Source organism: Littorina saxatilis, linkage group LG3 (genome assembly GCF_037325665.1).
Source record: "Littorina saxatilis isolate snail1 linkage group LG3, US_GU_Lsax_2.0, whole genome shotgun sequence".
Lineage (NCBI taxonomy): Eukaryota > Metazoa > Mollusca > Gastropoda > Littorinimorpha > Littorinidae > Littorina > Littorina saxatilis.
In genome coordinates this window covers 72,698,285-72,720,825 of record NC_090247.1, presented here as the reverse complement: position 1 = coordinate 72,720,825, position 22,541 = coordinate 72,698,285, and the positions used below count along the sequence as shown (strand labels likewise).

At 43.6% G+C, this 22,541-nt stretch overlaps 1 protein-coding gene across 5 annotated transcripts in view; it reads right to left on the bottom strand.

Annotated features, from left to right (window-relative positions):
• The window catches only part of LOC138963216 (synaptotagmin-like protein 5), a 139,643-nt gene extending 118,897 nt beyond the window's left edge, over positions 1 to 20,746 (bottom strand). For 2 of the 5 annotated variants that reach the window (XR_011454752.1, XM_070335270.1), the window contains exon 1: positions 20,612 to 20,743. The gene's annotated coding sequence lies outside the window, so the exon portion shown is untranslated. Of the gene's footprint in view, positions 1 to 2,454; positions 2,673 to 20,611 lie in introns of those variants that run through there. The other 3 variants (XM_070335272.1, XM_070335273.1, XM_070335271.1) reach the window with 3 other exon arrangements.
• Positions 20,747 to 22,541: the final 1,795 nt, after the last annotated feature.

The following is a 22,541-nucleotide window of genomic DNA, read 5'->3' as shown; positions in this document are numbered from 1 at the left end:
AAGTCTCTGCTGACTTTCAATTGTTTCTTTCACACTTTCTGATGTTTTATATATATATATATATATATATATATATATATATATATATATATATATATATATATATATATATCCCATGACCTCCCTTCTTTGTCTCTGTTACTTCAGTATGGGTATATATGTTGTATTTTTATAGCTCAATAAATACATCATGGACTCAAAAAAATATATGATAGTGCAGATTCCGATTTGGGCGAAGAACTACTTTGCTCCCGACCTTTGACCTAGCGCCGAACAATGTGACACATTTGTATGAAGTTCCAAAATCGTATTGCACGGCTCAGAAAACCATATCAGTTGCACGCAAAAATGAATCTCAGAACTGATCTGATGTATGAGATGCAATAAGCAAACGTTTCTTTCATTATGAAAGCAATGCAGGTGGGAAAAAACGAACATTCAACTTACAAGATAACCAGATGCTAGCGAACCAAAACAAAAACACGAGTACCCTCCCCTTGCTTCGTTAGCAGACGACTTTTGAGAATCTGTCAGACCGTCCTTACCTGGCACGGTTGGGCTTCGCTATCATCAGCTGTTTCACGTGTTTTGCGAGCAAGTCTACTCTTTTGCCTGGCTCTGCAGTAAGTCCACATTGGCGATGAAGGTATCTAAGAACTTAACATGTGTGTATTTTTCCGTAATCCAGTCATATTCTTTCAAAATGCAATCAAACGGCGGTGACAGACTTGGGTCCTGTTTTCCTCGCACCCATACCAGTTTAGGTTCATGCAAACACACTCGCAAAACATGTAGATACATTTCAAATAGGGAGCAAATGGTTAAATCTACATATGTGTTCCCTAAAATTTGCTTCTCTGTCAATAAGACTAATTGTATAATAATGCGTTCGAAAAAAACAACGTGGAATCGATTCTGAATCGAGTCGAGTAAGCCAAATGGGGGCCAAACCGGTTTCCCCGTTCCGCCGACCTGAAACGCAAAAGAATTGTGCGCTTCAACTAAATGGATTTCTATACGACTTCATTACTTTCTTGCAACTTATGAACCTTTACTTAAAGCTTTTAAACGGTCTGAAAGTAGTGTTACCGCGTACTTATAGATGCACTCATTCGTTTTATTTTTTCAGCGACGGTCACTTAGTTTAAGGTTGCAAAAAGGCCAAGTCTCGCTGAAAACACTGTTTCACACTCCACAGATCGCAACAGTGCCGCTAGTAGTCTACACTTTGTGTTTGATGGTAGAATGGGATATACAGATTACAACACGAGTGGTTTTTTATATGGCTTGTATTTCAGTCAAGACCCAGCGGGAATATCAATCGAGAGCCACTCGCCAAAGGCTCGTGTCTCCCGATGATATTCATCCGCTGGGTCTTGACTGAAATACAAGCCATATAAAAAACCACTCGTGTTGTAACCTATACATATATATATATATATATATATATATATATATATATAAACAATAACATTACTTCAGTCCCCTGTTTTGTGTTTCATTGGTAAATTATGCCGTTTGAAACAGTATTTTCTGGGGCATAAAGGCTATTAGGGCATACATACAATCACAAATATCACGTTCAATTACAGTTGTCTCATTTTTCATTTTTTCATTTTTCATTTTCATTTTCATTACTTTATTGTCCCATCGCTGGGAAATTCGGGTCGTTTTCACCCAGTGGAAAGCTAGCAGCAACGGAGTCGCGCTACCCAGGTGTCTGCGTGTTTAGGTGTATTCAGCCACCTGCACTTATGGCAGAATGACCAAGGTCTTTTACGTGCCATTGTGATGACACGGGGGTGGGACATGGCTTCCGTCTCTGGGTCTGCACATAAAGTTGACCCGTGTCCGTCCCGGCCCGAATTCGAACCTGCGACCTTCCGATCACAAGTCCAGTGCTCTACCAACTGAGCTACCGGGCCCCCATGTCCACATTTGAGCTAGAGATTCCTTGACGAACATAGACTAAACCTACGGAACAGCAAGCGACCATTGCGTGAGAGAGAGAAAGAGAGAGAGAGAGAGAGAGAGAGAGAGAGAGAGAGAGAGAGAGAGAGAGAGAGAGAGAGAGAGAGAGAGAGAGAGAGAGAGAAGTCTGAATGTTTTAATGAGTAGGCCTTGGGTCCTTTTCATGGAGATGAGCACATCTCAAGCACCAGCATACAAATGCACATAGTAAACAAAAACAAGAACATCCTACTCATTACATATAATCCTATTCCAGAGAGAGAGAGAGAGAGAGAGAGAGAGAGAGAGAGAGAGAGAAAAAGGAGGGCAGACACATAGAGTCATAGAAGACACCCTCACAGCAATCGCCTGTACGCTGACCAAATCCACAGAGCAAGACACAGAAATCGGCCATATTACGAAATAACTGAACCAAACTTGAACCGGCCTGCGCCTTCCATTGTCAATTTTTACCATTCAAAAATCTTCACACACAAAATCTACCTACTCATCGTAGAAGCACCTGTCACTCCAACACTTCCAAAACCATCACCGACAGTAGAACTCTTCCAAAAATTGAAGCACACTCGAGCTCGTACGTCGATCTATTCCGCCACACCACCAGAACGCTCCGATTGTTCTCAGCTCATGCACAATAGCGTGGCAGAACCTCCACGCTGTTAAAAGTTCAGAGTGGCAGTAATTTGTGGCGCTCAACAGAAGGGAGAAGGCTCGTATACTAATGTTATCACAACACTATAGCACACACACATAGACACACACACAGGGACAAACAGCTGGTGCAGTAGTCACAGGTACGTGAATCGTAACATGAAACAAACTACTCTGTAATTGCAGGCATCTACAGATCCCCGTATCGTCCGCCAAATCAAATATCATATTGCTTTTAAGAGCACGTGTATAAGCTTTGCTTGTTGTGCTCCATTTACTAATTGATTGTATGTAGCTTTGTTTTCTGTAATTTTTCTGAATAAAATTGTTTAAACCAATTGCAGGGATGAAAAAGCGCGGAGCTTTGAATTCCAAATCTTGTATTTTTTTCTCGTCTCACATGCCCCAAATGGCTTTGCCGTGAGGGCGTAAAGCTTAAACTTTCCTTCCAATTCCAAATCAGGAAAACATGGTACTCGGATGTCCACTAGCCATGGGGCGCGTTTGGAAGTGTCTGCACAATAATTATTGACCCCATGCCCTCAGCCCAAGCCCACCCCTACTAAGCTCCCCCCGATTAAGAGATCCTTCCTTTTACATGTAGTACCCGGCTTTCTCATAGTTATCGTATGTTCACAGTGTCTGCAAGTTAACCTTTATTTTAAATCATGTTACGGCTTTTTCACAATTATCGTATGTTCAGATTATCCGCAAAATTAAGTTTATATAAAAAGCTCATCTTCATAGCTTCGTTTTTTTTCTCCCAACCCATTGTTGCTGGATCGGTGGTTCCGAGATAGAGTGCATCAGAAATGTGAAAGCATCAACTCATGTGTTGGCTTGCCATCCACCCGAACAAGTCAGTTCTTAGGCCGTCCCACCAAATCACATGTCTAGTAGCCGAGCTCTGGAAATGTTTGATACAGCGCTCGCAGTCGCCCCCCCCCCTCCCCCCCATCCCCTGTGGTGATTTTTTTTTGTGAGCGTTTTTCATTTCATAGAATCTATCAAAAATCTTCCTCATAGTCAAGAACTAAGGATTTTTTCATGGTGGTTTTCATCACTCTCAAACTGTGACGGCGACCTGAGACAGTACAAAGGCTGAACACATTGTTTATCGATATGTTCTGTTAATGTACGATGAAAGAAACTACTTCAGCATTTCCGGTTATCAAAACCTATGTCAATATACCTAGCCCTTTTTTCTTGATCCAATGTTTGTTTCTGAACCAATTTGTTCCTACATGTAAGATGTATAATTTGCATTTTAAATGCGATTACTTTAGCTTATCCGGTAAATGCAACCTACTTCAACATGCTTCGCCTTCTTCACACTTGATCTATCGTTTGTTTTGCCCCCCCCCCCCGCCTCCAACAACAACAACAACAACAACAACAACAACAACAACAACAACAACAACAACAACAACAACAACAAAAACACACAAAAAAAGTCTTATTACGATGTCATAATAAGGCTAGTGCCACGATCCCATATATTTTTTTATATTTTTTTTAGCACACCATCATGATCAAGGCTTGCTGACAACAATGCAATTATCGCAATTTAAGTGTACCGTAAACACATCAAACTAAGATAAATAAGGGTTTTAAACACAAATCATCTGTGGCATTCTGAGTGTTTCATTAACTCCATGAAGCTCAGAACGATTTCCAGCGGTCCACAATGCTCCGCACCCCGCAAACACCATAATGAATGTTGTTTTACACACCATAATGAATGTTGTTTTACACACCATAATGAATGTTGTTTTACACACCATAATGAATGTTGTTTTACACACCATAATGAATGTTGTTTTACACACCATAATGAATGTTGTTTTACACACCATAATGAATGTTGTTTTACACACCATAATGAATGTTGTTTTACACACCATAATGAATGTTGTTTTACACACCATAATGAATGTTGTTTTACACACCATAATGAATGTTGTTTTACACACCATAATGAATGTTGTTTTACACACCATAATGAATGTTGTTTTACACACCATAATGAATGTTGTTTTACACACCATAATGAATGTTGTTTTACACACCATAATGAATGTTGCTTTACACACCATAATGAATGTTGTTTTACACACCATAATGAATGTTGCTTTACACACCATAATGAATGTTGTTTTACACACCATAATGAATGTTGTTTTACACACCATGATGAATGTTGCTTTACACACCATGATGAATGTTGTTTTACACACCATAATGAATGTTGTTTTACACACCATAGTGATTAAAGTTTTTGCTCACACTGAATTTGATGATTTTCTGCTTGATAAATAATTTGTGTAGCACGTTACGCTTTCTTGAACTGATTATCTTGATTGTGCTAGACGTCGTCCTCTTCATTCATAATGTGCCAGGGCAATGATAACGCTGTTGAGCCCTTTCTAACGGTAAATGACAAAGTTGTTTGACGTCACATGATAACATCAAGGTGTGTTCTCGCTTACGATAATATCAGTGTTGTTCTTTTTTCCCCAATCAGAAAGTGTCTTCGCTGCGAACTCGGGCCTTCATTTCATGAGTTAAAACACCCACGCCCACAAATAAAGCCCTGTAGTTATACGAGGATATCCGTCATTCTTTGCTAACAGAAACTATTTCTTTCTTTATTTGGTGTTTAACGTCGTTTTCAACCACGAAGGTTATATCGCGACGGGGAAAGGGGGGGGAGATGGGATAGAGCCACTTGTCAATTGTTTCTTGTTCACAAAAGCACTAATCAAAAATTTGATCCAGGGGCTTGCAACGTAGTACAATATATGACCTTACTGGGAGAATGCAAGTTTCCAGTACAAAGGACTTAACATTTCTTACATACTGCTTGACTAAAATCTTTACAAACATTGACTATATTCTATACAAGAAACACTTAACAAGGGTAAAAGGAGAAACAGAATCCGTTAGTCGCCTCTTACGACATGCTGGGGAGCATCGGGTAAATTCTTCCCCCTAACCCGCGGGGGGTAACAGAAACTATCTACTTCAAAGAACACACAGAGCTAAAGACGGACCATATAACTATACATAACAATTCCTAAGTTACGACCTCAACAAGAAAATAGATATGCAAGCAAACGAACAAATGCTCAACATTGTTTTAAAGAACGTACAAACGATCGAAGTGACAGACATGGGGATAGTTTTAATCTTTTCTTTTACGCTTTTAGGCCAGAGAGGTGGCTGTCTCTTTTGATAAGAGAAGAAAGACACAAAAAAGCCGCCAGCTTCTGGTTTCTTCAATATGTTTCCTTCACTGACTGACAAAAGAAAGGTTAATATAGAAAAATAAACATTGCGCTTACTGGAGTATTCCTCGTTTAAATTTGCAGCAGAAAGAGAATGCATCTGCGATCTTGACAAGAGATAGTCGTGAGACAGAAATATCTCCAAACGCATTGGGCTAACCCTTTGATCAATATAAGATGTCTCAAGTAAATTTAATGTAACATAATCTAATTGTTTACTGTTCCTTTTCACATCCTATCATTTCAGACGGGTCCGAGCTAACAGACGAAGAACATCACAGGCATTTCGAAGTCGGTCGCAAGTGAAAGTGACATGCATATGGTGGCCGGGTCAGACAAAAAATAAAATGTCGACAGTAGTGAAGGCAGGTTCTTTTTTTCAGTGTTTCACATATCCGTAACCAAATAGAAAAGAGTTAGCCTATTTCAATTTGGCACACACTCCGCTATCCTTCAATAAAAGGCAAAAAGATGTACCAAATAAAAGTGAAAGGACGGTCTATACACGAGTTTTTAACTTGCTGGGGAAAACGTCTGTACAAAAAAGAAATCACGAAAGTAACCTTCGGCCAAATACAAATATATGTTGGTTTAGGGTAACCCGACCGACCCTTTTTTTCCCGCCGACCCTAAAGCTTTTTTATTTCTAAAAAAAATTCAACTTTTGGCACCTTTTGCGAACCATACTGAGATGAAGGGAAGTAACCTCCTTTAAAATCGACTAAACATCAGAAAAAAAGCTGACCTACCGACCCTATCTTTTTTGGTCACGGTACCCTAAACCAGCATAATTATATTTTTATTTGGCCTTACTTTCAATTAGCCTTCAACAGACGTACCGTCTCCTGATTGATCAGCTTGTACAGTTTCTTAACCTGCGTATCGACGTCGTGGCGGAATTTTGGCGTAAATCGTTCTAGACAGCTTTTTCAGGAGAAGTCCAAAACAGATTTTTTTTTATAAAGAAATAGTGCTTATACTTGTACCCTGGTATGGATAGAAAGATAAAAGAATGTTAAATCATGTACTGTCCATCGTATTTGAAGAATACTTCTAATGGAGAATGATTACTTAGTCTAAACATAGAGATAAATGGTCTATGGTCCAAAGCACAAAAACATCAAAATCGCCAATAATCGAGTTACGCAAAATTGGGTAAGGCACTTCGCAAACAAACACAACCTGGCTGCTATCTGTTGAGAGTTGTTCATTATTGTTGAATGTATTTCGGAGATTGACATAGGTGTTAGTTAAGAATTTATATTATCAACAAACTTTTGCTATACGTAGAAGCAGCTACAGCATCGGCCGAAGATGTTTGGTATGTGTCAAGGTGGACGGATGTTCTCATCCCATGTACACGCTTGGACAGGCCGACTGACAGATGATCTCATCCCATGTACAAGCTTGGACAGGCCGACTGACAGATGATCTCATCCTATGTACAAGCTTGGACAGGCCGACTGACAGATGATCTCATCCTATGTACAAGCTTGGACAGACCGACTGACAGATGATCTCATCCTATGTACAAGCTTGGACAGACCGACTGACAGATGATCTCATCCTATGTACAAGCTTGGACAGGCCGACTGACAGATGATCTCATCCTATGTACAAGCTTGGACAGACCGACTGACAGATGATCTCATCCTATGTACAAGCTTGGACAGACCGACTGACAGATGATCTCATCCCATGTACAAGCTTGGACAGGCCGACTGACAGATGATCTCATCCTATACAAGCTTGGACAGACCGACTGACAGGTGATCTCATCCTATACAAGCTTGGACAGACCGACTGACAGGTGATCTCATCCTATGTACAAGCTTGGACAGACCGACTGACAGGTGATCTCATCCTATACAAGCTTGGACAGACCGACTGACAGATGATCTCATCCTATGTACAAGCTTGGACAGACCGACTGACAGATGATCTCATCCCATGTACAAGCTTGGACAGACCGACTGACAGATGATCTCATCCTATGTACAAGCTTGGACAGACCGACTGACAGATGATCTCATCCTATGTACAAGCTTGGACAGACCGACTGACAGATGATCTCATCCTATGTACAAGCTTGGACAGACCGACTGACAGATGATCTCATCCCATGTACAAGCTTGGACAGACCGACTGACAGATGATCTCATCCTATGTACAAGCTTGGACAGACCGACTGACAGATGATCTCATCCTATACAAGCTTGGACAGACCGACTGACAGATGATCTCATCCTATGTACAAGCTTGGACAGACCGACTGACAGATGATCTCATCCCATGTACAAGCTTGGACAGACCGACTGACAGATGTTCTCATCCTATACAAGCTTGGACAGGCCGACTGACAGATGATCTCATCCCATGTACAAGCTTGGACAGGCCGACTGACAGATGTTCTCATCCTATGTACAAGCTTGGACAGACCGACTGACAGATGATCTCATCCTATGTACAAGCTTGGACAGGCCGACTGACAGATGTTCTCATCCTATGTACAAGCTTGGACAGACCGACTGACAGATGATCTCATCCTATGTACAAGCTTGGACAGACCGACTGACAGATGATCTCATCCCATGTACAAGCTTGGACAGGCCGACTGACAGATGTTCTCATCCTATACAAGCTTGGACAGGCCGACTGACAGATGATCTCATCCCATGTACAAGCTTGGACAGACCGACTGACAGATGTTCTCATCCTATGTACAAGCTTGGACAGACCGACTGACAGATGATCTCATCCTATGTACAAGCTTGGACAGACCGACTGACAGATGATCTCATCCTATGTACAAGCTTGGACAGACCGACTGACAGATGATCTCATCCCATGTACAAGCTTGGACAGGCCGACTGACAGATGATCTCATCCTATGTACAAGCTTGGACAGGCCGACTGACAGATGATCTCATCCTATGTACAAGCTTGGACAGACCGACTGACAGATGATCTCATCCTATGTACAAGCTTGGACAGACCGACTGACAGATGATCTCATCCCATGTACAAGCTTGGACAGACCGACTGACAGATGATCTCATCCTATGTACAAGCTTGGACAGACCGACTGACAGATGATCTCATCCTATGTACAAGCTTGGACAGACCGACTGACAGATGATCTCATCCTATGTACAAGCTTGGACAGGCCGACTGACAGATGATCTCATCCTATGTACAAGCTTGGACAGACCGACTGACAGATGATCTCATCCCATGTACAAGCTTGGACAGACCGACTGACAGATGATCTCATCCCATGTACAAGCTTGGACAGGCCGACTGACAGATGATCTCATCCCATGTACAAGCTTGGACAGACCGACTGACAGATGATCTCATCCTATGTACAAGCTTGGACAGGCCGACTGACAGATGATCTCATCCTATGTACAAGCTTGGACAGACCGACTGACAGATGATCTCATCCTATGTACAAGCTTGGACAGGCCGACTGACAGATGATCTCATCCTATGTACAAGCTTGGACAGACCGACTGACAGATGATCTCATCCTATGTACAAGCTTGGACAGACCGACTGACAGATGATCTCATCCTATGAACAAGCTTGGACAGGCCGACTGACAGATGATCTCATCCTATGTACAAGCTTGGACAGAGCGACTGACAGATGATCTCATCCTATGTACAAGCTTGGACAGACCGACTGACAGATGATCTCATCCTATGTACAAGCTTGGACAGACCGACTGACAGATGATCTCATCCTATACAAGCTTGGACAGGCCGACTGACAGATGATCTCATCCTATGTACAAGCTTGGACAGGCCGACTGACAGATGATCTCATCCTATGTACAAGCTTGGACAGACCGACTGACAGATGATCTCATCCTATACAAGCTTGGACAGGCCTACTGACAGATGATCTCATCCTATGTACAAGCTTGGACAGGCCGACTGACAGATGATCTCATCCTATGTACAAGCTTGGACAGACCGACTGACAGATGATCTCATCCTATACAAGCTTGGACAGGCCGACTGACAGATGATCTCATCCTATGTACAAGCTTGGACAGGCCGACTGACAGATGATCTCATCCTATGTACAAGCTTGGACAGACCGACTGACAGATGATCTCATCCTATACAAGCTTGGACAGGCCGACTGACAGATGATCTCATCCTATGTACAAGCTTGGACAGGCCGACTGACAGATGATCTCATCCTATGTACAAGCTTGGACAGACCGACTGACAGATGATCTCATCCTATGTACAAGCTTGGACAGACCGACTGACAGATGATCTCATCCTATGTACAAGCTTGGACAGAGCGACTGACAGATGATCTCATCCTATGTACAAGCTTGGACAGACCGACTGACAGATGATCTCATCCTATGTACAAGCTTGGACAGACCGACTGACAGATGATCTCATCCTATGTACAAGCTTGGACAGACCGACTGACAGATGATCTCATCCTATGTACAAGCTTGGACAGGCCGACTGACAGATGATCTCATCCTATGTACAAGCTTGGACAGGCCGACTGACAGATGATCTCATCCTATGTACAAGCTTGGACAGAGCGACTGACAGATGATCTCATCCTATGTACAAGCTTGGACAGGCCGACTGACAGATGATCTCATCCTATGTACAAGCTTGGACAGACCGACTGACAGATGATCTCATCCCATGTACAAGCTTGGACAGACCGACTGACAGATGATCTCATCCTATGTACAAGCTTGGACAGACCGACTGACAGATGATCTCATCCTATGTACAAGCTTGGACAGACCGACTGACAGATGATCTCATCCTATGTACAAGCTTGGACAGACCGACTGACAGATGATCTCATCCTATGTACAAGCTTGGACAGACCGACTGACAGATGATCTCATCCCATGTACAAGCTTGGACAGACCGACTGACAGATGATATCATCCTATGTACACGCTTGGACAGACCGACTGACAGATGATCTCATCCCATGTACAAGCTTGGACAGACCGACTGACAGATGATCTCATCCCATGTACAAGCTTGGACAGACCGACTGACAGATGATCTCATCCTATACAAGCTTGGACAGACCGACTGACAGATGATCTCATCCCATGTACAAGCTTGGACAGACCGACTGACAGATGATCTCATCCCATGTACAAGCTTGGACAGACCGACTGACAGATGATCTCATCCCATGTACAAGCTTGGACAGACCGACTGACAGATGATCTCATCCTATACAAGCTTGGACAGACCGACTGACAGATGATCTCATCCTATACAAGCTTGGACAGACCGACTGACAGATGATCTCATCCTATGTACAAGCTTGGACAGACCGACTGACAGATGATCTCATCCTATACAAGCTTGGACAGACCGACTGACAGATGATCTCATCCTATACAAGCTTGGACAGACCGACTGACAGATGATCTCATCCCATGTACAAGCTTGGACAGACCGACTGACAGATGATCTCATCCCATGTACAAGCTTGGACAGGCCGACTGACAGATGATCTCATCCTATGTACAAGCTTGGACAGACCGACTGACAGATGATCTCATCCCATGTACAAGCTTGGACAGGCCGACTGACAGATGATCTCATCCTATGTACAAGCTTGGACAGACCGACTGACAGATGATCTCATCCCATGTACAAGCTTGGACAGACCGACTGACAGATGATCTCATCCCATGTACAAGCTTGGACAGACCGACTGACAGATGATCTCATCCCATGTACAAGCTTGGACAGGCCGACTGACAGATGATCTCATCCTATGTACAAGCTTGGACAGACCCACTGACAGATGATCTCATCCTATGTACAAGCTTGGACAGACCGACTGACAGATGATCTCATCCCATGTACAAGCTTGGACAGGCCGACTGACAGATGATCTCATCCCATGTACAAGCTTGGACAGGCCGACTGACAGATGATCTCATCCCATGTACAAGCTTGGACAGACCGACTGACAGATGATCTCATCCTATGTACAAGCTTGGACAGGCCGACTGACAGATGATCTCATCCTATGTACAAGCTTGGACAGGCCGACTGACAGATGATCTCATCCTATGTACAAGCTTGGACAGACCGACTGACAGATGATCTCATCCTATGTACAAGCTTGGACAGGCCGACTGACAGATGATCTCATCCTATGTACAAGCTTGGACAGACCCACTGACAGATGATCTCATCCTATACAAGCTTGGACAGACCGACTGACAGATGATCTCATCCTATGTACAAGCTTGGACAGACCGACTGACAGATGATCTCATCCTATGTACAAGCTTGGACAGACCGACTGACAGATGATCTCATCCTATGTACAAGCTTGGACAGACCGACTGACAGATGATCTCATCCTATACATGTACAAGCTTGGACAGACCGACTGACAGATGATCTCATCCTATACATGTACAAGCTTGGACAGACCGACTGACAGATGTTCTCATCCTATGTACAAGCTTGGACAGACCGACTGACAGATGATCTCATCCTATGTACAAGCTGGGACAGACCGACTGACAGATGATCTCATCCCATGTACAAGCTTGGACAGACCGACTGACAGATGATCTCATCCCATGTACAAGCTTGGACAGACCGACTGACAGATGATCTCATCCTATGTACAAGCTTGGACAGGCCGACTGACAGATGATCTCATCCTATGTACAAGCTTGGACAGACCGACTGACAGATGATCTCATCCTATGTACAAGCTTGGACAGACCGACTGACAGATGATCTCATCCCATGTACAAGCTTGGACAGGCCGACTGACAGATGATCTCATCCCATGTACAAGCTTGGACAGACCGACTGACAGATGATCTCATCCCATGTACAAGCTTGGACAGACCGACTGACAGATGATCTCATCCTATGTACAAGCTTGGACAGACCGACTGACAGATGATCTCATCCTATGTACAAGCTTGGACAGGCCGACTGACAGATGATCTCATCCTATACAAGCTTGGACAGAGCGACTGACAGATGATCTCATCCCATGTATAAGCTTGGACAGGCCGACTGACAGATGATCTCATCCCATGTACAAGCTTGGACAGGCCGACTGACAGATGATCTCATCCCATGTACAAGCTTGGACAGACCGACTGACAGATGATCTCATCCTATGTACAAGCTTGGACAGGCCGACTGACAGATGATCTCATCCCATGTACAAGCTTGGACAGGCCGACTGACAGATGATCTCATCCCATGTACAAGCTTGGACAGACCGACTGACAGATGATCTCATCCTATGTACAAGCTTGGACAGACCGACTGACAGATGATCTCATCCTATGTACAAGCTTGGACAGACCGACTGACAGATGATCTCATCCTATGTACAAGCTTGGACAGACCGACTGACAGATGATCTCATCCTATGTACAAGCTTGGACAGACCGACTGACAGATGATCTCATCCTATGTACAAGCTTGGACAGACCGACTGACAGATGTTCTCATCCTATGTACAAGCTTGGACAGACCGACTGACAGATGATCTCATCCTATACAAGCTTGGACAGACCGACTGACAGATGTTCTCATCCTATGTACAAGCTTGGACAGACCGACTGACAGATGTTCTCATCCTATACAAGCTTGGACAGACCGACTGACAGATGATCTCATCCTATGTACAAGCTTGGACAGACCGACTGACAGATGATCTCATCCCATGTACAAGCTTGGACAGACCGACTGACAGATGATCTCATCCTATACAAGCTTGGACAGACCGACTGACGGATGATCTCATCCCATGTACAAGCTTGGACAGACCGACTGACAGATGATCTCATCCTATGTACAAGCTTGGACAGACCGACTGACAGATGATCTCATCCCATGTACAAGCTTGGACAGACCGACTGACAGATGATCTCATCCCATGTACAAGCTTGGACAGACCGACTGACAGATGATCTCATCCTATACAAGCTTGGACAGACAGACTGACAGATGATCTCATCCCATGTACAAGCTTGGACAGACCGACTGACAGATGATCTCATCCTATGTACAAGCTTGGACAGACCGACTGACAGATGATCTCATCCCATGTACAAGCTTGGACAGACCGACTGACAGATGATCTCATCCCATGTACAAGCTTGGACAGACCGACTGACAGATGTTCTCATCCTATACAAGCTTGGACAGGCCGACTGACAGATGATCTCATCCTATACAAGCTTGGACAGACCGACTGACGGATGATCTCATCCCATGTACAAGCTTGGACAGACCGACTGACAGATGATCTCATCCCATGTACAAGCTTGGACAGACCGACTGACAGATGATCTCATCCCATGTACAAGCTTGGACAGACCGACTGACAGATGTTCTCATCCTATACAAGCTTGGACAGACCGACTGACGGATGATCTCATCCCATGTACAAGCTTGGACAGACCGACTGACAGATGATCTCATCCCATGTACAAGCTTGGACAGACCGACTGACAGATGATCTCATCCTATACAAGCTGGGACAGACCGACTGACAGATGATCTCATCCTATACAAGCTGGGACAGACCGACTGACAGATGATCTCATCCTATGTACAAGCTTGGACAGACCGACTGACGGATGATCTCATCCTATGTACAAGCTTGGACAGGCCGACTGACAGATGATCTCATCCTATGTACAAGCTTGGACAGGCCGACTGACAGATGATCTCATCCCATGTACAAGCTTGGACAGACCGACTGACAGATGATCTCATCCTATGTACAAGCTGGGACAGAGCGACTGACAGATGATCTCATCCTATGTACAAGCTTGGACAGACCGACTGACAGATGATCTCATCCTATGTACAAGCTGGGACAGAGCGACTGACAGATGATCTCATCCTATGTACAAGCTTGGACAGACCGACTGACAGATGATCTCATCCTATGTACAAGCTGGGACAGACCGACTGACAGATGATCTCATCCTATGTACAAGCTTGGACAGACCGACTGACAGATGATCTCATCCTATGTACAAGCTTGGACAGACCGACTGACAGATGATCTCATCCCATGTACAAGCTTGGACAGACCGACTGACAGATGATCTCATCCTATGTACAAGCTTGGACAGACCGACTGACAGATGATCTCATCCCATGTACAAGCTGGGACAGACCGACTGACAGATGATCTCATCCTATGTACAAGCTTGGACAGAGCGACTGACAGATGATCTCATCCTATGTACAAGCTGGGACAGAGCGACTGACAGATGATCTCATCCCATGTACAAGCTTGGACAGACCGACTGACGGATGATCTCATCCCATGTACAAGCTTGGACAGAGCGACTGACAGATGATCTCATCCTATGTACAAGCTTGGACAGAGCGACTGACAGATGATCTCATCCTATGTACAAGCTTGGACAGGCCGACTGACAGATGATCTCATCCCATGTACAAGCTTGGACAGAGCGACTGACAGATGATCTCATCCTATGTACAAGCTGGGACAGAGCGACTGACAGATGATCTCATCCTATGTACAAGCTTGGACAGACCGACTGACAGATGATCTCATCCTATGTACAAGCTGGGACAGAGCGACTGACAGATGATCTCATCCTATGTACAAGCTGGGACAGACCGACTGACAGATGATCTCATCCTATGTACAAGCTTGGACAGAGCGACTGACAGATGATCTCATCCTATGTACAAGCTTGGACAGACCGACTGACAGATGATCTCATCCTATGTACAAGCTTGGACAGAGCGACTGACAGATGATCTCATCCTATGTACAAGCTTGGACAGACCGACTGACAGATGATCTCATCCTATGTACAAGCTTGGACAGAGCGACTGACAGATGATCTCATCCTATGTACAAGCTGGGACAGAGCGACTGACAGATGATCTCATCCTATGTACAAGCTTGGACAGACCGACTGACAGATGATCTCATCCTATGTACAAGCTTGGACAGGCCGACTGACAGATGATCTCATCCTATGTACAAGCTTGGACAGACCGACTGACAGATGATCTCATCCTATGTACAAGCTTGGACAGACCGACTGACAGGTGATCTCATCCTATACAAGCTGGGACAGACCGACTGACAGATGATCTCATCCTATGTACAAGCTTGGACAGGCCGACTGACAGATGATCTCATCCCATGTACAAGCTTGGACAGACCGACTGACAGATGATGTATAGTCTACGCGGGAAAAACGGTATCTGTAAACAGCATGCCGCTATCCAGACTCTCGTGCAGTGCGAGTGATCATCAGTCATTCATTACGTCACTATGTGACCGATGACGGACGCGTGACCTGAACCCTGAATGTTGCGGTCACAATATGGAAAGACATGCTGATCGTTCTAACTTATACGTTGCAGCTCTAAAAGCATATGCTTGTAACAAAACATTCCTATCTGACAGTGAATCAAATAACAAACACTCTCAAAGAATCGTTTTCAGGAAATGCAACATTGAATTTTCTTCTTCTAAATGTCAGTGGGTTTTTTTCTTCTTTTTTTTTTCTTTCATTTACGAAGAGCAGTTTAGTTTTGTAAGGATGAGAGTTGAGAATATGTTCAAAATCAGAAAAACGTGCCTGTGGATAATTCTTTTCGGAGTTTTGCTTCAAAACTTTTACATCCAGAAGGGTTTGAAGATGGAAATCTACCAAGAAATCATTTTCTATTTTAGAAATTTCCGGATGAGAATTTTCATCCCTGGCATTGACAAGTTAGGTATTGCTTGGCTAATCGAAAGTATCTTCTAACAACAAAAAATCAAAAATCATTATGCTATTTTAGTAGCATAGCGAATAGCAAAATCCTGTGGAGAATAAACTGAGAGAGAGAGAGAGAGAGAGAGAGAGAGAGAGAGAGAGAGAGAGAGAGACAGAGAGAAAGAGAGACAGAGACAGAGACAGAGACAGAGACAGACAGAGAGAGAGAGAGAGAGAGAGAGAGAGAGAGAGAGAGAGAGAGAGAGAGAGAGAGAGAGAGAGAGCGGTACTCTCCAAGACAAAGACAGCACAGAAACGTGTTTTTTTCCTTCTTCTTAGATGTTGAACATTTAATATTGATATGCATGCTCAACTCAATGTGAACAGTTCGCAGGATCAGAAACCATCGTCCAGAGACACGCACATTATCCCCTACAAAGATCCTCACATCAACTGGGCACACAATTCGGTGCTCATTTCATGCGCTTCTGGCAGCAACAGCGAGCGACGACAATGCCGCTGAACATGAATAATACGTCATCTACATTCAAACAAAAGTCCCCAGGATGGCATGGGACAAAGTGTATGTCACTCTATGCAAACTGAGCACTGCAGCGACGCACGGCACTGACCTAGCGTTGCAGCAGCAGCAGCAGCATCCGATCAACAGGTGTGCACCTCAGGCAGCAAGTAATGGGGGGGGGGGGGGGGGGGGGGCGGAGATGACCACAGGCACATGACATTGTCTTGAAGAGGGCGTGCATGTGGGGTTTGGAGTTTATTTTATTTTTTTCCATTGACCTACTTTAAAAAAATTTAAAAAAAACGAACAATTTAAAAACGATTTTAAATCATGTTCTTAGGCATTTTGGATACAACACAGCATATACATACTTTCATATTTTATATATATATTCCCATTGCTGGGGAATTCGGGCAACTTTCAGCCAGTGGAAAGGTAGTGGCAACATTAAGTGTGTGTGCCAGGTGTGTGCGAGTTTAAGTGTAGAATTCTGACAGAATAATCGGGGCGTCTTGCAAGGGCCGTGTTCCGCTGTGTCCCAATAACTTGTGTCAATGTTGTGCAATGCCAATCAACAATGCAGTGTGCGTGGGCGAGACTGCAACCTGGCCCGGACCGAGAACAAAGCTCAATATATGTTGGACAGCGGCTTGACGGGAGCAACACAATGATATTCTCATTTGGGAGGGCGTGGAGAAATCGTTACAAACCGCCTGATCAAAACTGACGAAAGTCGGGCAGGGGTAAGAAAGGGAGAACAGAAAAATAAAGTATTGTCAAAAGAATTTTGCAGCTTATGTCTCTGGCCTGACTGAGCAAACAGCCCCTTCCGCTAGCAAGTCAGTCACCCAACCCGTCTTTCTTTCCTCCCATGCATTATCCCCCCACCCACCAATTTAAATTCTAAGTTTCATGAACATCAGTCAAGTGTAGTTTTCTGGGAATGGCTCCACACAGACACACATATCCCTCGTCTCCATTCACACTCTATGTTTAAACATTTAGTTAAAAAACAAAGGATTACTAGACTGTACTCACCGATACAAAGACGACAACAAATTTTCGCTTCTGGAAGCTTCATCAGGAAAAACAAGAACACACACAAAAACAAAAAGCAGACGCAACATGGAACGAACAAGGTTTGAAAGAAAATGGAGTCAAAACTTGACTGAATGTAAGAAAAAAGACACACTCCTCAATCGATCCCCATCTCACCATGATTCTGCTAACTTCTTTTGTCACATCTGACCAATGATTCTTTTTCCCCACAATGTTTTCTATTTTGTCAACAGATCTCCCCCCATGCTATTCTACACCAATAACCCCCTACCCCTACCATAAGGTTTTGAACTAAAAAATCAGCATTGCTGTGTCGGAAGCAGTAACATTTGTATCACACACTATCTGCGTTACATGTATGTAAGACTATGTCAGGTGTATGTGTCTGTTGTTACGGCATATAATGCCATGTAGAGGAGTAGGCGTGAGCCTGTGAGAGTAACAGGTTGCAGTAATAGCATCACACACAGCGTAACTTGTGGATTTATAGATTTGGCTATCTCAAGGCTTCATCGATCTGTGACATGGAAACAAAGCATTACATGTACTATATAAACATGTGTCCTGTGAACTAGAAGTAACCTTTCGCTTACTGACCTACTTACGGGAAAACACACAGAAACACACCTTTGCACATACAGACACATGCAAGGACACAGACACACACACACACTGTATGCTTGCACACACACACGCATGCACATGCGTGCATATGCACACGCACTTACTCATGTACACACAGGAACATAAACATACTTTCAATCAATCAATCAATCAATGACGCTTATATTGCGCATATTCCGAGGGTACAGTTCTAGGCGCTCTGCAGTGATGCCGTGTGAGATGAAATTTTATACGGCCAGTAGATTGCAGCCATTTCGGCGCATATAAACCTTTCACGGCCTATTATTCCAAGTCACACGGGTATAGGTAGACAATTATTAACTGTGCCAAAGCAATTTTGCCAGGACAGACCCTTTTGTCAATCGTGGGATCTTTAACGTGCACACCCAATGTAGTGTACACGGGGGGAGTTCGGACACCGAAGAGAGTCTGCACACAAAGTTGACTCTGAAATAAATTTCAGCCGAACCTGGGATCGAACTCACGCTGACAGCGGCCAACTGAATACAAATCCAGCGCGCTACCAACTGAGCTATATCCCACTCAATACAAGGGTGCACACACTGACACACACAGGTGCACACACAGAAACACACCCACACCCACACACACACACATCTGCAGTTGGGCAGACTGACAGACAATCAGAAAGAAATTGAACAAACTATAGTTGACCAACCAAATAAAGCTGTTTCTACAGCCTCCTATATATCAGCAAGCTAGTTTATGTATGCCTATCCACTCTCACTACAAAAGCACTTCAGTTGTGATATTGTACAAAATCTTCACAGCATGACTGTAGGTTAGCTAAAGTAGTAATAAAAGGTCTTCCCAATGGCACAATTAATTTAATAACCTGTCAAGTGCATGTTGCCTCTGAAATTGATTTCGATTCCAATCTTGTATTTTTTCTTTTCAGCTATTTCTAGTGGCTCACACTCCAGTGAACTGACACGCTTGGTTAACCTTGGGGTGGTAAAATCTTAGTCAGTTCAGAAGCGTGACAAACTTGTCATGCATGTCACTTTTTGACAGAAACACATCACTTTTTGACAGAAACACACACAGCCTGAGCACAATGCTGCTGTATGTCTTACTCAGTTACTGCATCCTGTCTAAATGTACAACATCAGCACAGTTTATATTGTATTTGCTGTGGTGTTATCTGTCATTCTCGGCATACCTGTATGCAAATGTGTGTGCGTGTTCGTGTAGTGTGTGTGGCATGTGAGTGTGTGTGTGTGTGCCGTGTGTGTGTGAATGTGTGTGTTGTGTGTTAGTGCGTGCATACATGCATGTGTGAGAGAGAAAGATAGCTCGCTGGGTCAGACGAGCTCGAGAAGTGGAGAGAGAGAGACAGAGCTGAGAGAGAGAGATAGGGAGAGAAAGAAAGAGTGGGAGAGAGCTAAATTAATCGTGTTACCAAAATGGCAGTGACTTTGCAAACAGAAAGATATGAAACCTGATACGTTGCTATGCTACCGCAGCTTGCAACCGCGTTGTGTGAGCGATCCCATTTGTACAGGTTACTCTGCGACACGGTTCGTCAGTTGTGTGCCTGTCTGTTCCACCTGTGCAGTGTCAGTGTATAAAGTGTACCCTCCCAAATGAGTGAACTACTTCTGCCATTGCTGTGTTGCTTGGATGTCCTTGACTGACGAGTTTGTATCGCTAAAACGGCTTTTCATTCCAATTTGGAGGTAATCAATAGTGTAAAGTACGTACCTTCACCTGAATTTACAAGCTGACACCCATCAAAGTTCTTACGACGCCGTGTTTTGATTCCTCAAACGCCATGGCCTCTTGATAAACTTGTTGACCAATCTGAAAAGTTCTGGCAGGGGACATAAGTCATGACGCGAAAAGAATGGATCCTCGATGTCTCACGTTTCAACAACGTGATGCCTGCTTTCTGCACGGATAAATGATGTGTTCGGGCTGCATTTTATGTAACCTTATTGTGTTTTGATTTTTGTGTACGATGTGTGTGTGTGTGTGTGTGTGTGTGTGTGTGTGTGTGTGTGTGTGTGTTTGTGTGTGTTTGTGTGTGTGTCATGTGTGTGTGTGTGTTTGTGTGTGTGTGTGTGTGTTTGTGTGTGTGTGTGTTTGTGTGTGTGTGTGTGTGTGTGTGGTGTATGTGTGTGTGTGTTTGTGTGTGTGTGTGTGTGTTTGTGTGTGTGTGTGTGTGTGTTTGCGTGTGTGTGTGTGTGTGTGTGTGTGTGTGTGTGTGTGTGTGTTTATAAATGATCAAGTTTTAGTGTCACATACATAATTATGCAAGAATAATACCAGACGACCTAAAAAAAAAGCGAACTATTTTCATGCTTTTATTTTCCATGGCATGTGTGTTTCTGCATGATTGTGCCTTTGTTAATGTTCAACTTCAAAACCACAATTCACAGAAATTGAAATGGTATGTGCTCAGTGTACATGAGTGCTGTTGAACAGGTATAGAAGAAGTGTTTGGTCAGTTGCACACACACACACACACACACACACACACACACACACACACACACACACTTCCACACAGACCCCCCCCCCCACCAGGTCCGGCCCTGCACACCGTCATTCACACAGGCCGGGCACACACACACACACACACACACACATACACACACCACACACACACACACATACACACACACACACATGTATATACGCACACACGCACACACACTAATAAATAGGCTTTTTTCTCTTCCTCTTCTTATTCCACTTAAAACACTGTAAAAATAAAAAAATAAAAAAAAATAAAAAAAGAAAATGATTCACAATTTACAGATGTTTACAGCAATTATAATGTCAGATTTAACTTTGTATGACTTTCCGGCAAGTAAACAAACAGGCACATATCTCAAACACGAATTGACGCTTCCGGAATACGCTGATCTTGCCAAAAAAGACATCTGCACTAAACTGTACGAGTTAGAGCCCTGAGAATGAAATGAAACCAGTCTTGGAGGGAAGTTCGATCCAGGGGACTGTACTCATCGTCAGTTTTAATCAGCGCAGCCTAGCAAGAGTTCAGTACCTTTTGCTGTACACAGGCGCCTGCAGTATGCCAGCTGCGTGGCTGTTAAAAGTACCGGTCGGACCCAGGCAGCAGAGAAATATGCCCAGCATATGAAAAACATATGACATGGCACGTGAAAATCATATAGTAAAACCATATGTCAACCATAGAGAAATTGCAAACGATTTTGGAATGGCTATAAACAAGGGCAGACATGAAATTAGAAGAGCACAAGGAGATATGATACCTTTCAGGGTAATGTTGTTTCAGGGTAAATCATAGCTCACAGTCCAGTGGTATTTTTGACTTGTTTGTGATAAAAGTCACTTATATCAAAGCAAAGAATAATTAACCGAGCCCAAAAAGTAAGCATAATTGATTAAATTGGTCATTTGGCTGCCATGCTTGTCTCCCTTTGCATACGTCACTCACGTAAGATCGACATAGCTGTCTCCCTTCCTAAGTGCGCCGACATTTCCCTGAATGAAACGCATCCGTACAGTTCATTCCGTAACTTGAATGATAACTAAAATCCATTTTTATTGTTACAACAGCATGTTCTTCAAAATCAGAGGCTTAGATTGCAGTAGAAAAACGTACCTGAATTAAAAACGCTAAAGTTAAACATAAATCCCTTTC